We start from the raw sequence: 16,565 nt of genomic DNA, 5'->3' as shown, positions 1-16,565 counted from the left end.
TGAATATTTCAAGCTTAAAATTCCCGGGAAACTACGAAGTAAATAGTCGATGCTTATGAGACTCCACGTAAAAATAACTCCACTGATGATCACGGCGTTGCCATATGAGTTTAACGTAGTGGAATATAGGGTGTTGCTGTATTTGACCAACTCCTTTGAGCAAGAACTCTGCTAAGATTCTCTGCTAAGCTGGTACCTGGAATGAGGCAATACGAAATACAGAAGTACCCTTACAGATCCTGTAAGATTTCCTTGGAAAGATTTGTATCTGTTAAAATTACGAATACGGCGAGGAGAAAATTGTTAATTCATTTACTTACTTATTGAACTGAGCCCTTCTAGAGAAGCTGCCAAATCTGCAGCTACTCATGAATTTCCCAGCATTTTGTAGAACTCGAAGGTTGATTAACGTGTTCATAAGAGCCCTCCACTGATCCCTATCATCATCCAGATCAATCTAATCTATATCATCCCATCCTATCTCTCTAGGATCCATTTGGATATTGTCCACCCACAGACGCCTTGGTCTTCCCAGAGGTCTCTTTCCTTCTGGCTTTCCCACTAATATCCTATATGCATACCTCTTCTCCCCCATTCGTGCCACATGCCCTGCCCACCTCATCCTCCTTGACTTTATCATTCTAATTATACTTGGAGAAGAGTACAATTTATGAAGCTCCTCATTATGCAGCTTTCTCCAACCTCCTGTCACTTCATCCCTCTTCGGTCCAAATATCCTCCGCAACACCCTGTTCTCAAACACCCTCAGTCTATGTTCTTCCCTTAATGCCAGAGACCAAGTTTCACACCCAAACAGAACCACAGGCAAAATTGTAGTTTTGTATATTCTAATTTTTATGTTTTTGGACAGCAGACGAGAAGACGAAAGGTTCCGAACTGAATAGTAGCAAGCATTACCCGAGTTCAATCTCCTCTTAATTTCCTCCGGAATCAGGTTTCGATCTGTTATGGCTGTCCCCAAATATATGAATTATGCCACATTTTCAAAACATCTGTTTCCTATCTTTATGTCATGATTTTAACCTACACAAATATAGAACACTATTTAATATATACGTGTCTGTTATCGGCGTAATTTATCGTATACAAATATTACTTTATAATAATCACTTTAACCAAGCCAATATATGGACAGTCCCTTAAATTTACTGATATCGATTTTGATTTAAAAGCTTTAGATAATTCTAAGACAAAGCTATCATCTGGTAAATATGGTGTAAGGCACATTAGTTTAAACGTTATTTATTGACTCATGAAATTCATTAGCCAAAGGCAAAACAAAATTCCAATTATTCTCTTCGATCAGTGAGGTTCATTATTTATTTCATACATATATGTAAATACGGTATAAACCTCCATAATTCAGTATTCCAGGCTCTAGTTACATGGCTGAATTCTGCTAGAAGCAAGTATTGACTGCATATCGATTTTTCTGCAAGTGCCAATTGTTATATAAAATAAAATCTGCCTATTTAAAGTAGCTTCTAGCTTTCACAAAGTCCCGACAGTTAGAAAACGAAGGAATGGTAACGAAACCCAGGGCTCTGGAAACTGCACTGCTCTCTGTGTGCGTCCAGTGTTAAGTGTGAATATGAACCGACAGTGCACAGGAGTCCACCCTCTAACGACTAACTTTTATCGGTCTCTTAATAAACTCGCTGTTTCTGTATGTGTCAATCGATTCTAGTTACCACGTGGAAGTGACGCTACTCTTGAAACGAATGTTTGCAGTCGAATTTATTATTATTCAATTCGTTTTGGCTCAAATTTTCTTTTTCACATGGAACATGAAGCTTAGGACCTGTTAGGCGTGTATATCTGATTCCTACTGCGAAGAGCAGGCAATGGTATATTTCCCAACAGTGAAGAAAACTGACTTCTTGAAATACTCCTTCTGAAGGCGCTAATTTATGAAAGTATTGCCACATAGTACGTGTGACTCTAGACGGGATGGATTGGTGAACTGATTTATTTACCATTTACACACACGACTGGGAACTACAAGCATTTTCAGCGCTACTGCTAATCTTCACAATTCACAAATCACCACAACACCCTCGAAGCCTTTTCCAGCCTCTTATAACTTCACCAGCCTTCCCCTGGCAACGGCTTCTAAGAGTGGAGCTTCTTCAGCTGCATCCGCTCAAGTTCTTTCCTCACATACACGCTTACAGAACTGAACCGACAATAACCTTGTCCGTTGCTTATAACATCTCGGCACGGACCACGCAGGAACTACGTTTCCGGAAGTACTGCTATTGTTGCTCGTCGATTCGTTGTTGTGGAGGAGTGTTTGTTTGCGACTATTACCTAGTAGCGGCTCGCGGTCATTGCATAGTAATGGCCATATAAACTAGAGTATTTTATACCTAACGAACGGCGAAGTATGGAGGGAACAAGAATGTAATATCCCAAACTAATATATGCATAATGTGCCAGTCTTCGCTTAAAGGTTTAGAAGAAGAGCAAGAGGAGTCCGAATTTCTACGTCTGTAATTTCTCAGAAATTTCGCCGTCGAATTTAGGAGCTAAGCTGGCTGTCGCGAGAGTAATTCCTTTGTCTAAATTGAGAGTTCGACTCCTTTCTCAGCCTGCAGAGGGAACGGAAGGAAATGAAATGTAAACAATCGAAAATAAAAGAGTCAAGATATTTTTACATTGCAACTGTCGCCGCTATGTCTTTAAGGCATTCTATTCACAAACCTACATTTCAGCAGAGCATTTAATTTTATCAGTGAATGATTAATTCGTCCTCTATATATCACCCGTAAGTTCATTTCCAGGGACGTTCAACAAAATTCTTAAAATGAAAACAATTTTTTCAGTTAGATTACCAATGGCCAAAGAGAATTGAAACCACAGTTATGTATTATTATCTATAAAATTAAAATGAATTACAATAATTTAGGTCTAAATTACGCTCATAGATATCAGCGTAGTCCATTTGCTTGCAATTTCCATCATTTAATTGTTGGTATTATGGGAATGTTAAGGTTTTCCCTCATTACTGTCTGACTCGTCTGTTACATTGTACGAGTATTCTTCTGCCTTGTCCCGTAGTGATTAGTACATGTTTGGTCATGATGCTAGACTGGTTGATTCAGTCATTCAGTCAGTTTAGTAGTGCCACAGGATACAGGGATGTCACTACAAGGACAAGACAGGGAATAGAAGGTAACAGACGAAGTTTATAGATTATGTGATTAGACTGGCTGATCCATCAGTGTACTGGTACAATAGTATATACTATAAACATTGTCACGATTTTGGGTTGTTGCGTGTAACTTATAGATGGGTTTTGATTGGACGAATGGATTTACAGACGATACAGCTCTTGCTGACCTACACACTTTACAGTTCACCGTTACACGCGTATTATGACTCTGTCTTCACAAGTCGTATCCTGGCAACGGATTTATAACAGTCTCACTGTCACTTCAAATCACACATGTAGTCTCCTTTTCATAGCCTAATTCGTTCCTTGCCATTATTCTGTAACTGCAGGCTCAATACAATTCCTCTGCTCCCAAGCTCATACAATGGCAGAATCGCGTCTCGAAACTCGACTACATTCTTCTCAACCTAAATCGTCTTTACAGCCACTTTGCACAGACCACGTAGAAAGCACAATATCTGTATTGTCGGGAAGGCGTGTTTACAGCGCCGTTGTATAACAACGGAAGTTACTCGATATTTTCTTGCATATTCATTGCCACGGGAATGTGTTTAGAGTCGTTCCCTAACAATGAACGTCTATTCTCACTTCGTTATCCCGGCTTCCGAGCGTCATGTCACAATAGTGTATGGTAGCGTCATGTGATGTTGCATTTCCAATTTTGTTCCTTTCCGTCAAGTGACGGAAATAATTACAATTGTCTGTACACTACACACCCATTACAATACAGTAAAATACAACACAGCTTACGGATCAGTCATATTCTATCTAGTTCATCAATATTCACCAATCATCGTTATTTTCGACTATGTATTGTCTGAAATATTGATAGCGCCGGGAAGTAAACCAAAGTAATNTCCGAAACGTCGGTTAACATCACATATACACGGTGCCAAATCCCAGAAGACTGCTTTCTTCATAGTCACCGCTGTGAAAGCCTTAAATCTTAATAGAGATTAAATTGCATGTTGTGAAGTATGGCTCGCCTGCTTTCTGAATAGAGTTGTCAAGGTACTATTCCCGTGGTACAATTCCGATCCACGTAAGGCAAGAAAGAGAAGTATCGAGAAATCTTCGAGTCACTGTCCAGATTTCGAATCAGAGACGATGAATGGTAGCCGTCGATAATCTGCAATGAGGTGGGAGGATTGTTCACAGACAGACCAGTGTACAGCACGAAAAACGGCAAGTGCATCATGATATGTGAAAGCATTTGTTTGGTTTGTTGTGGGCTGTATAGGAAGGATGACCCAGGCGGGGGTTAGGGTCGGTTCACTAAACGCCAGAAATCATTCAGCAAAGTAGATTTCTTAGTTTTTCTTCAGCTCATCACAGATTAAATTCAACCCGTCCCGACTTCACAGACATTTACAGAATGACTCAACTGTATACGAACAAGACTCCGATTTGTACCGAACATCAATTCGAGTCTGTCTCAGCCCACCCCGCAGAAGTAAATTAACCGTGCATTTCCTGCAGTCATTCATTAACTAATAAAAGTTTATTTTCTTTTCCATAACTCTGTATAGCGGTAGCCGAGCGGTCTAAGCTGTGCACTGTCTTCGCTCGCTCGGAAGCCGGGATCATGGGTTCGAATCCCACTCAGGGTATGGATGTTGGTGTGCGTTTTTCTGTGTTTGTGTACAGGTAGAGGCCTTGCGACGAGCTGATCACCCGCCCAAGGAGTCCTACCAAATGTGTAAGATTGAGGAAAACCGAAGTGAACGGAGAAGTTCATGGAGGTAGGCCTAGGCCCACTGGGGCTGTAGTACCAAGGAAAAAAATCCTGTATAGATCCATTTTGTCCATTTTAATTTTGTTACGGGAAGAATGTAGGTTAATAAGTTCATCGCATTACTGTGTGTCTACAAGCTCCCACCTTTCAACTATTCAACCAACTGGCTGCCGAGTTGTCTTTGTGCTTAATTAAGCACCATCCCATGAAGACATATTGTGGAGTAGAGATTTAGCTCCACTTATTCTCAACCTCGGCAGTGGTTGGAGTTGAGTTTTCAGTTTGAAGCCCTGGCGGCTTTAGCCCCAAGAGAAGGGCTCCTGATAACCATTAGATAAGAAAATGAGGGGGCCTCAAAAGCTGTTTGACACTGGAAAACAGAAAAATCTGTGGTTTCTACTATGAATCATATCCCGAATCCTCTGTCATCTAGATCGGTCAAACTCTGTGAGATGCAGTCGGCTAATTCTTTTTTGTTTATAAAACTAGGGCCTGGTATAATTGAGGCCAAGGGCCGGTGGTTGAGAAACACTGATCTAGCCCGTAAGTAGTAGGACTGCCGAATCAGACAATGGGTCCTTTACACGTACCTTTCATTTTCTGAAATTCAGAAATGCGAGATGATCTTTCAAAACTACGTCATATAACTTCATCGATCCTTAAGTAATATTACGGAGGAAGCAAAGCTGCCGAAGCGGGACACTGACCGCTCACTTTCATCCACTAAGAATGTCTAGAAAACATACGGTATTTATACTTCTTCCACGTCCATATACGCCTTTTGTGGCATGATGCATAAGTTCATTTGCCACGTCACATTCCTTCTTTAAACTATGCAATCACAAATAATGATGTCCAGCATGCAGATGAGAAAAATGATAAAATATTTCTTTCTCCATCTTCTTTCCTCATATACTCTTCGTCGTCTTTGATTATTTAATTCCCGTCCTACACTTCCGCTTCCTCATTTTTCTCACAATCCTCCTCTTCTTTCCTTTCTGTTTCTTCTTATTCTTTTTCTCACCTTCTTCTTTTACTTTCTCCTCTTCCTCCTTATACTTCTCTTTATCCTCTCTCTTCCTCCTTATACTTCTCTTTATCCTCTCTCTTCCTCCTTATACGTCTCTTTATCCTCTCTCTTCTTCCCACCTGCCTGAACAGCTTATGATACATTACTGTTGCCGGAGTGAACATCAACGGCTTGCAACTTCTGACACCTGCACGGTCGTGCGGTTCCGACGCTCAGACTGTACGATATGACTAGAAATAAATATCGTGCGTCCAGTGTCTGAAAGGGGCACTGTGAACGTACATAGGCGGCGCGATGTGAAGAAGCGCTTAATGGGCTCTGCTGCACAGTAAATATGACTTCATCCATCTTTCCTGGCTACTGATCTGCCATGTAATCAAGGGGGAAGGGATCAAGAATTATTTGAGGCTTTCTCATGAACTAGGATGCAGAGATAAAAAAACGTCCACCGAAGACATGAATTATTGTACCATTATCTTGTACAACACATTTACACCCGACGCCGTTTGACGCTGTTGTGCAGGGCCGAACATTAAAATGTATCTAATATTACTTTTCTTTTCTTATTAACTTTCCCATACATCGAGCAACATTTCTTTTCCGGGACAAATAACCAGTTGGGCTCTGAATAATTTCGACTTTTAAAAATGTCGGCAAAAGAATACTTGTCTCTTGCCTCTTCTTTGTTAAGTATAATTATTTTCGACACAGTAAAATTATACTCTACAAACGTAAAATCTTTTGTTGATAAATACAACACAGTATGGAAAGTTTATAGTACCCATATGTCTAAACCCCTTCAGATTAATGTTTCACTTCAACACATCAACAGTCAATAAAATTTTAATTTAGCAGTAACGTGTCTTAAACTTAGGGGGTACTTGCTTCAAATCTCAGCCGGAGGGCTCCTGAAGCTTACCCGGATGGATATTTTGGATGTAAGAATAACGCCTCCTGTTCTACAGTTCCTCTAACTTTAAAAGCTGTCAGTAAAGTGAAGTAGTAGAGATCTCAGTAGTATACTGAGGTAAGCGGGCAAATGCATGTTCCGCTCGCGTTCAGCCTTGGAGAAGAGACCAGATGCCCATCATATACGAGTCTGACTGAGGCCACAATTCTACCTAGAATTGAATTCTACACGACCAGCTCATAAATATTTGCCTTACTGATTAGGCTACGCCAACGGAATTAGAATAATGCAAGTCACGATTCCGGAATCGAGAGGAATGGGCCAGTAAATGGTGTAGAATTGAATGAATATATAAACAAGATACTTTTATGATTATGTTTTCAATACACAAACAGACGGCGAGTCTAGTTTCGAAACAGTGTCATATGAAGAAGACCGCGCCATAGCTCAAGCGGTTAGTCGCTGGCTTCCCACCGCGGCTGTCCGGGTTTGATCCCAGCTCTGGTCAAGTGGGATGTGTGGTGGACAAAGTGGCACTGGGGCGGGTTTTCTCCGAGTACTTCGGTTTCCCCTGCCAATCGTCATTCCACCAAATTCTCCGTCATCATAATCACCCGAGGCAGGTACAATAGGTCAATCAGTGGCCGCCGTGCCGAGTGGACCCAGCTGGACTCCACCCACCCCAATAAGGGAAGTAAAAGAAAAAAAAAGTTATGAAGAACGAAGATGTGAAATATTTGACTCCCCCTTTAATTTCAACGGATCTTTACAATAGAATGTTAGAACGGTCTGATGTTCAACCGCCCTAATATAGCGGCCAGTTCTGTTCTGTAAGATTTGAGGTTTTCACTGTGAAGAATGCCGGCTTCTGGGATGTGGCGCCGTGTAGATCTTGTGTGAACCGACGTTTCGGAGGAATGTATCGCCTCCAATTTCAGGGTAGAAGGAAAAATCCGCGATCGAGGAACTAGCTTGAGCAGGTGGCTGCAGACTCTGAAGATGGAGGCGATACTTTCCTCCGAAACGTGGGTTTACAAAATATCTACACGGCGCCCCATCCCAGAAGACGGCATTCTTCAATTCTGTTCTATTGCGCATTCCCGTTAATCATTCCATGAGCAACCCTGCAATTGAATGAACTGCCATAGAATTTTATGAGAGTAAATTTCAAGGGGCCGATCACGGTAGCCGAGCGGTCTAAGGCATGTACTGTCTTCGCTCGCTCGGAAGCAGGGATCATGGTTTCGAATCCCACTCAGGGCATGGATGTATGTGTGCGTTTTTTTTGTGTTTGTGTACAGGCAGAGACCTTGCGACGAGCTGATCACCCGCCCAAGGAATTCTACCGTATGTGTAAGATCTAGAAAAACCGAAGTGAACGGAGAAGTTCATGGAGGTAGGCCTAGGCCCACTGGGGCTGTAATGCCAAGGAAAAAAAAATTCAAGGGGGCCTGTCATGATAGCCGAGCGGTCTAAGGCGTCCACTGTCTTCGCTCGCTCGGAAGCCGGGATTGTGGGTTTGAATCCCACTCAGGGCATGGATGTATGTGTGCGTTTTTTTTGTGTTTGTGTACAGGCAGAGACCTTGCGACGAGCTGATCACCCGCCCAAGGAATTCTACCGTATGTGTAAGATCTAGAAAAACCGAAGTGAACGGAGAAGTTCATGGAGGTAGGCCTAGGCCCACTGGGGCTGTAGTGCCAAGGAAAAAAAAGTTGAAAGGGGCAAGTCGCAAGTGGCGATACGTGATTCTGTTCAGAGACTTGTAATATCAAACTTCATTAGTTATTGTTATAATATATTGAGAATATTTATCCAGATTCCGTTACAGATATGTACGGTGTCGCATACTTTCACTTTCATATAATAAATTTAACTGCAAACAAAACAATATTGTGGTTGTTTCATTTCGTACTGCCGAGGAAATTTTAGTGTCAGCTATGTGATTGAAGTATACGTAGTTATGCGTTATAGAAAATTAGTGTTCTCGAGCTGAAAATAGTAACAAAATATTCACTATGATATCTTTGTGTCATGTTGTGGAATTCATACAGATGTATTATATCGTACCGTCATCACACATGAAAAAATGTTGGTTATAAATTGTAATGTTAAACATGATACATGTGACGTATACAGCTACAGGCAAAAGTGGACACTGATGACCAAATTGATGGAAAAGTGTAGACGGTAAATTGTTACGTCCATTATGTTGAACGTAACAATAATATTTTGGGCGATAAACTGTGGCATACATTGTACTGTATGTACAATAACGTCCATGTGCAATATTGGTTGTGTGGTAACGGCCATTCTCATTACACATGTTTGCCAGCGAGGAAAAATCTATCCCAGCACTAAATAAAAGCCGCGACCAGCAAATATTTGCTTGTGTTATTGTGGTCGGTGTTCCCGCTAAGTTGCGCCCTGGACGCTTTCCGAAAATGGCTGCCCCACGCCGGCATGTGTAAGCCAACCAAATTGCTGTTCAGATGACAACATGGCTCGCGCATTTGCATCCCCGACTTAGAGGGAACGTTGATTTTGGTCTATCTTTTGATTTTCTGTGTTGGCATTTATATTGAACATGTCAGAATAACAGAGCCTGCATCTTATTTAAAAGACGAGAATATCTGCACATTTTCAACGAGCAGTACACAACTGCTCCTACTACTACCACCGCCAACATTGGAATTTCTACTGTTATCAGTGGTGATGGTGGTGGTAGTTGTAGTAGTAGTAACATTATCAATAATCAAGATTTCAGTCGAGTTTCACTTTATTAATCTGGCAACACTGTAACTAAAAACAACGGCCTTTACAGCTGTCACCATAATGTAAATATAGAGTGAGTAGACATATGTTTCTCCTCCAACATTCTATAGTTCCAGGTCTCCTCTCTTTGCCCTCTGAACTCCTGCTTCAATGTCCCTTTATAATCCGCAGTTTCCAAGGAAATGTTTCGAATTATGGCGCTGCAAAAACAGAATGCCGAAATTATGAGGCACTACTGTTGTTATGTGTGCATTAGGCCTATATAAAAGAAGAAGGAAGCCTGCGTATCTCACTAACTTCGGTGTGTTTAAACACGCCATGTACTCGTATGCAATGTAAACTTGTAATTTACAGCAGCCCCAAAATGATAAAGATTTCACTCCATGTTCCTAAGTGTCATGGATGGACGCACTCTGTAACACCTCCAGTGTGGTCATGTGAACATTTATGTTGTGCAGTTTTACAGAAAGAAAAGTGTTTTTAAGAATTGGTTGCTAAATATTGTTGGCTCCTTCTGATAATTTTTAAAAGTGATTATACTTATTTGACTTAGCGCTCCCCCCCCCTTCGTCTCTCCTTTGTTATATGTTTGACTTTCCAATTTATTTATTTACTATAGGATTCTGACTATGGTGTATAACACAAAGAGATATTGGGTTTTCGGACTTTATCCATCGTCCTGGATCACTCCAGTGATTGAGGCTAGCTCTTTCTAAGGGACCCAACAGAATAGGTGTTTTCCCTCACCTGAGGACGGAAACAGATCCAGTTTCCGAAACGTCGTGTTTTTCTTAGTTATCTTAAAACCAGGACGATGGATAAAGTCCGAAAACCCAATATCTCTGCAATTTATTTATGTTCACAATTAATTATAAAAATATTGAAGGCGCTTGTAGACATTTGGAAGTATTCCTTGAGCAGGGTATGTCTGTCAACACGAACATTTCGGCCGGATCTTTTTCTGTTCGAAATTTAGCACTTATAGAAATGCGCACTTGTTTGCTTCATATTTTCTTTATGAATGGTATCTTTGCTGCAGAGGTCATGTGATTTCGTAGAAGTGAGAATATGATCATGACGGTAAGTAGAATTTAGGAGTTTGTAACGATATCGCAACTGGTTCTCCAGTTCCTGTCACCAAAATTCCATGGAGAGACTAAGGAACTTGTTGCTAAATTAATCTATATGTTGAAATTCCTCTCGGAAGACTAAATAAAATTATATCTCTACCATCTCACAGGCGAGAATTCAATCGGCATTATATTTCAGCCAAGGCCGCGCCATAGCTCAAGCGGCTAGTCGCTGGCTTTCCACCGCATCGGCCCGGGTTCGATCCCGGGTCTGGTCAAGTGGGATTTGTGGTGGACAAAGTGGTGCTGGGGCAGGTTTTCTCCGAGTACTTCGGTTTCCCCTGCCAATCTTCATTCTACCAATTGCTCCTCATTCACCCCCACCTATCATCTGGGGCCGGTACAATAGGCCAGAAGTGGCCGCAGTACAAGGGACTTAATCCCACCCCACTAGCAATGAAAAAAATTATTTCAGCCTATATCCCACTCTCTATGATAACTTTCTGATTTGGAGTGGCACCATATCTATGCGTCTGTAGACTAGTAACATTTAACTGGCCCATTTTCATGAAATTTTGTACGAGCATCACAATAACAGAAGCCACTATACCTATTCAGTCTCAAGCGCCATATGATCTGCAATAGTGTCACGTCGCCCGTATGAACTTCTGAAATGGAGTCGATATTTTAATAGTTAATATAAGATACTTTTAAATGCTATGCGGTGGACTTCATAGATAAAAAAGGGAAGCTTTTTAAAATAATCATCTTTGTGAAGGAAAAACAACACGGAAGTCGTTCAGAATTTTTATTTATGACAAAGAAATTCCGGATGGAGGTAGATGATAAGCATACTATCTCCATATTCAAAGTGAAATATTTGTAATTTTGTGTTCACAATTACAGTCATTTCGATTGTGAGAATATCTGAAGTTATATATATGGCAGAAAAATAGAATGGAGTGCAAATGCATAGGCCTACAAGTATAAAATATAAACAAAATTGCTCCTGATATGTTGGGTTTTTGGACTTTATCCATCGTCCTGGTTTTTAAGATAACAAATAAAAACACGACGTTTCGGAAACTGGATCTGTTTCCGTCCTCAGGTGAAGGAAAAACACCTATTCAGTTCGGTCCGTTAGAAAGAGCTAGCCTCAATCACTGGACGCATTATTTGTTATCTTAAAAACCAGGTCGATGGATAAAGTCCAAAAACCCAACATATCAGTGTGTTATACACCATTGTCAGAATCCTATAGTAACTAAAATTGCTCCTGTAAATTGTACAATTCTAATTATTAATTTATAGATTACGAAGGCCTTGATGTATAGACTGAGGCTTGTTTATTTATTTATTTATTTATAGTCTGATTAACGCTTATTTCAGCGGCTTGAAGCCTGTGACGGGAAGTATGCCTCATACGTTCCTCGTATGGCTTAGCCTTATGACCTTATAATTTAGTTTACCACACATAAAGCTATTCATCACCAACGATACTGAAAATAAGTATGTTTATATTTAGCTAAAGAACAAGTATTGGAAGATGATCAGAAATCAGTTCTGGTGTGACAGCCCCAGAAAAAATAATATTGTTCTCTTCCTTCTATAGACAAGTAAGTCAAATTGTTGCTGAGATGGCCTCCACGGTTTCCTGAACTCTTTTTTGTTCCAGGCTGTGATAGTCCGGTCACTAGCGTCATACATTTTGTGAACGGAAAACAATAGACGTCTAACATACCCCATGCTGTTCAGTATGTCTCAACTAACAGCGATCATAGCAAAATAGGTACACAAGGAACAGCCCTCTCATTCGTTGGAAGAGCGACCTATGTAGTAACTTCCATTTGAAGACACACATAAATAGAACTGTGTTAGTGGAAACCGACATAGCATACTTTAAATCGTCTTGTTTCAAACCAGGATTCTGTGTGCTTTCCTTTATTCTCAAACGTATCCCGTTCCTAACACTAGACAATGTGCTGGGTTCCGCTATTTTTGTAACATTAGCAGACCTGCGTAAATCACAAAGTTCCTCGTCGTATGTTAATTTGAAGTCTACATTACTTAGTTTCTCCTCGGCTCAAATATTTCCTTAGTAGGCTTATGTTTTCCCAGTAACAGTAATTAATAACTTTATAGCTCTCTCTGAAAAGCGTGACCACAAATTTTCTGTGTAACCTTTTGAATTCTTGGTAGCAAATGGATGATAAGAGTCTTAGAGTCGATAGGCCTTGTGATGAACCGGTCATAGGTCTGCCGAATCATCCTAAATATCAGAGAATTTATTCTCTGGAAACTAATCTGAATCAGTGTAGGATATTGTGTTTATCTGCCATAGCAGATGAAAATTTTAAACTATTATTAAACAAGAAGTTATGGTAAAAACTAACTGCCTATTTTCTTTGGTACGACAAGGACCGCTTAGAAAGTGACGAATCTAACAATTTTTTGCCGCGAGAAACTGTTCATCGAACCGTTGCCTAGCAACAATAGCGGGATACTCAGTCCATTTCAGTAAATTGCTGCTGGCCCTCGCCAGCACAATAATTCTTGGTTCCGAGCACCACAAGATTCATTACTGTCTGACAGCTGTGGGAGCATCCAAATCACAGCTTCGGTGGTGCATAAGCTGAAATATGAGATACACAGAACAACAAACTCTTTTTTAATAGAACACGGAGTGTACAGAAGCCGATGCATCCAATAATTCTTCTATTGTTGCATGTATTCGTTGCCGCAGGAACGTGATTACCAAGCCGTTGCCTTGAAACGATAAGGGGGTACTTATACAGACACACAGACTGATGGGAAGAGTTTATGAAGTAAGCCTTTGAGACGGGCTCAGTTGCCATGACATACATACCAAGTTTCATGAAGACTGGTTTAGGAATTCAAAAGTTGATAGGAGGAGGTAGGATACACAGACACATCGCAAGATGATCACATAAGCCTAAGTTCTATTTTTTTAAATGAGGAAGATAGGCTGAAAATCGTTCATGTTCATCTCTTGCTTATACAGTTTTTCACATATATTTCGTGTCTATATATAAATTAGACAATGGTGTTTCAAGATTATAAGTACACTTCGTCGCCATTTTCTTTTGTTACAAATTTGGGGTCTCACTTACTGATTTGACGTACGAACAGAGAATCTGATTCGACTAGCATTCTGGCGCAGATAATCCTGTAATTCAGTTTCAGAGTTTATTTTTGTTACAGGTTGTTACACCACAAGCTAGGTAAATATGTCTCGTTACTATGGTTACTGTATGACATATGAAGTTGGCCGAATTATTGTCGCTGCGATCTCATTGTCTTCTCGTTATCATTGTTAATATAAGAGACGCGAAATCTGGGTATTCATTATTTTCACGAACACAGTGCTCTTCTTACGTGAGAAATGAGAGAGGGAATAACTCGGGCTGAACTAGATCCCTTGCACTTAACAGCAAAACTAATAATTTCCCCCGAGTTAGCTCTCCGAGAGGAACAATTTTAGTCTTTGTCGCTTATTCTTATTCTATGGAAATAGAGTGAGACAGCCGGATAAATGGACAGACAGGCGGACAGAGGGAAGAACTTTAGGGATTATATTTATGTATATATGTATATACATACTTCCCTCATAAAATAAATAGGACTTAAAGGAGACTAGAAACAAAAGGATAGAGAGAATGAAGTCCACTTCCAATTTCCGCGAGCCATTTACGTTTAGATACAGGAATAGGTGCGGGAGATTACACTGTGTTTATTATATTATCTGTAAAAGAAGGGGTAAGTCATCTTCGTTTATCAAAACCATATGACAAGAAGAAAATCAAATTTAAGGCGCTTTTCGTGTTAAGGAGGCTGTCTACCATGATCAAATTTTAAAGACGAAGCAACTTCCACGTACTGGGAGAGCAACATATAATCTATGACAAAACTTTGTAAAGCTTTTCTTTGGCACAAGCAACAGAGGCTGCAGAAACTATATGCTACAGAATCGCTCAACGAGAGATACCTGTTTGCCCCTTTAAGCAGGGCAGTATCTCTCTGTGTCACCTGGTCTAATATTAAGAACCCTGGGACTTGCAAGCAGAGTGCATTTACGAGTTTCCCATTGTTGTGAGAAAAAAAGGGGGTACGTTTCCCCTAAACAACACTAAAGGTTTGTTCTCTGAAATGGAGATGCAGTGTGTTTTCTGCGAGGTAACAAATTAATTTTTATATATTATTCAGATGAAGTTCTTGCATCATGAGTTGAATAACCCATCAATCTACTCACTAATCCTTCCACCTAAGGAATCCGCAACTAGCCGATTTATTATAAATTCATCTGTCCGTTTGTCATATAGAGCGAGTGACTAAATATTTCACCGAAAAAATGTGTGGCTGATTAATTGGCCGGTTGGATTAGTGTTTGATTAAAAGAATGGGCAGCGGAATAAATATTTACTGAGAACCAACCAGTGGCGTAGCATGACTACCGAAAGCAGGGAAGCAACTTTATATACGTGTATATAAATTTTTTCTACATACCCTATAGTTTCTATCTTCTATTTAAAAGAAAACAACTAATAGTTTAATATGTATTGTATATTTAAGCTAATATATTAAAATAACACATAATTATCAACACAATTTTATAGCCATCAAATGACAGGGTTGTGAACCTGGAATATAATTAATGCTTACTTTATTGTTTATAATTCAGCTCGATTCTTCTGTTTTTCTTGGCAAACAGATCAATAACCTCATCTAGAAAGCTGGGTTTGGACTGCAGTTTGTTTAGGAAGGACTTTTCAATGTTCATCAAAGCCAGTGATGACAACCTATCCTGGTTCTGCGAATTTCTTAAGTAGTTTTTTAATCTCTTCAGAGCTGAAAATGAGCGTTCATCTGCAGCACTTGTCGCTGGTATTGTTAATACTAGCTCACATAATTTGAAGATTTGCGGGAAAACGCATGATAACTGAAGAGCATACATATATTGATGTAAGTCATACACACTATCTTTTGCCATATCTGTGTCCGAAAACATTACTAAAAGTTCACTCTTTAAGGCAACAAAGTCAAAAAATGCACCATAATTTTCTTTTAAACAGGAGAATGCTTTTTCAGGAAATGAGGTTCTATACATGGGAAAGTATCTGGCATCAAGAAGACTCAAGAAGAGGAGCCTAGCGTTCTCCGAAAATCTAACAGACATTCTGAAACACGACATCAATACTTTCACAGAACAGCCGTTTATAGGAGTTTTTCTTTCTTCTCCACTCATTGAGTCAATGCGAATTCTTTTGGGTCGAGTTGGGCCATTCGAATCGAAGACATTTTCCATTTCACTCCAAAGGTGGTCAAATCCTCCCCTTAATCTTTGCATGAGATGCTTAAATTCGTCTATTTTGGTATTGCAAAAAGCTATATCAGATCTCTTAGTTTGTAGGATTTTGAAAATAGCGCCAGAATATGGAAAAATTGAAGAAAATATTTTCAGCATGAAATTGAAATCGAAATCCCTTAGAAGAGAGAGAGGTCTCACTGACTTGTGCATAAGTGACACGCTAACACCTTCTGAAAACTATAAGCACGCTTAACTGCAAGGTCACAGACTGTTCTACTGCAAACTGCAATACCTTACATCTGGCAACATTGCTGGAAGCACGAAGCTAGTAGCATACCATAACGGATAGCTCACTTACAGACAACATTGACATTGAGTCAGCCAGTTAACCCAGGGGAGGGTGGAAGCGAAAGACCTGCTGCTTCCGCGCGTGTTGCAGTTTAAAGTTCCCTGCATTTTGGAAGAAAATAACTGATCTATCCTGATAAATTGTTTATGTAACACATTAAAACTCGCAATATTC

Source organism: Cryptotermes secundus, unplaced genomic scaffold (assembly GCF_002891405.2).
Source record: "Cryptotermes secundus unplaced genomic scaffold, Csec_1.0 scaffold194, whole genome shotgun sequence".
Lineage (NCBI taxonomy): Eukaryota > Metazoa > Arthropoda > Insecta > Blattodea > Kalotermitidae > Cryptotermes > Cryptotermes secundus.
This window is presented reverse-complemented; position numbering follows the sequence as displayed.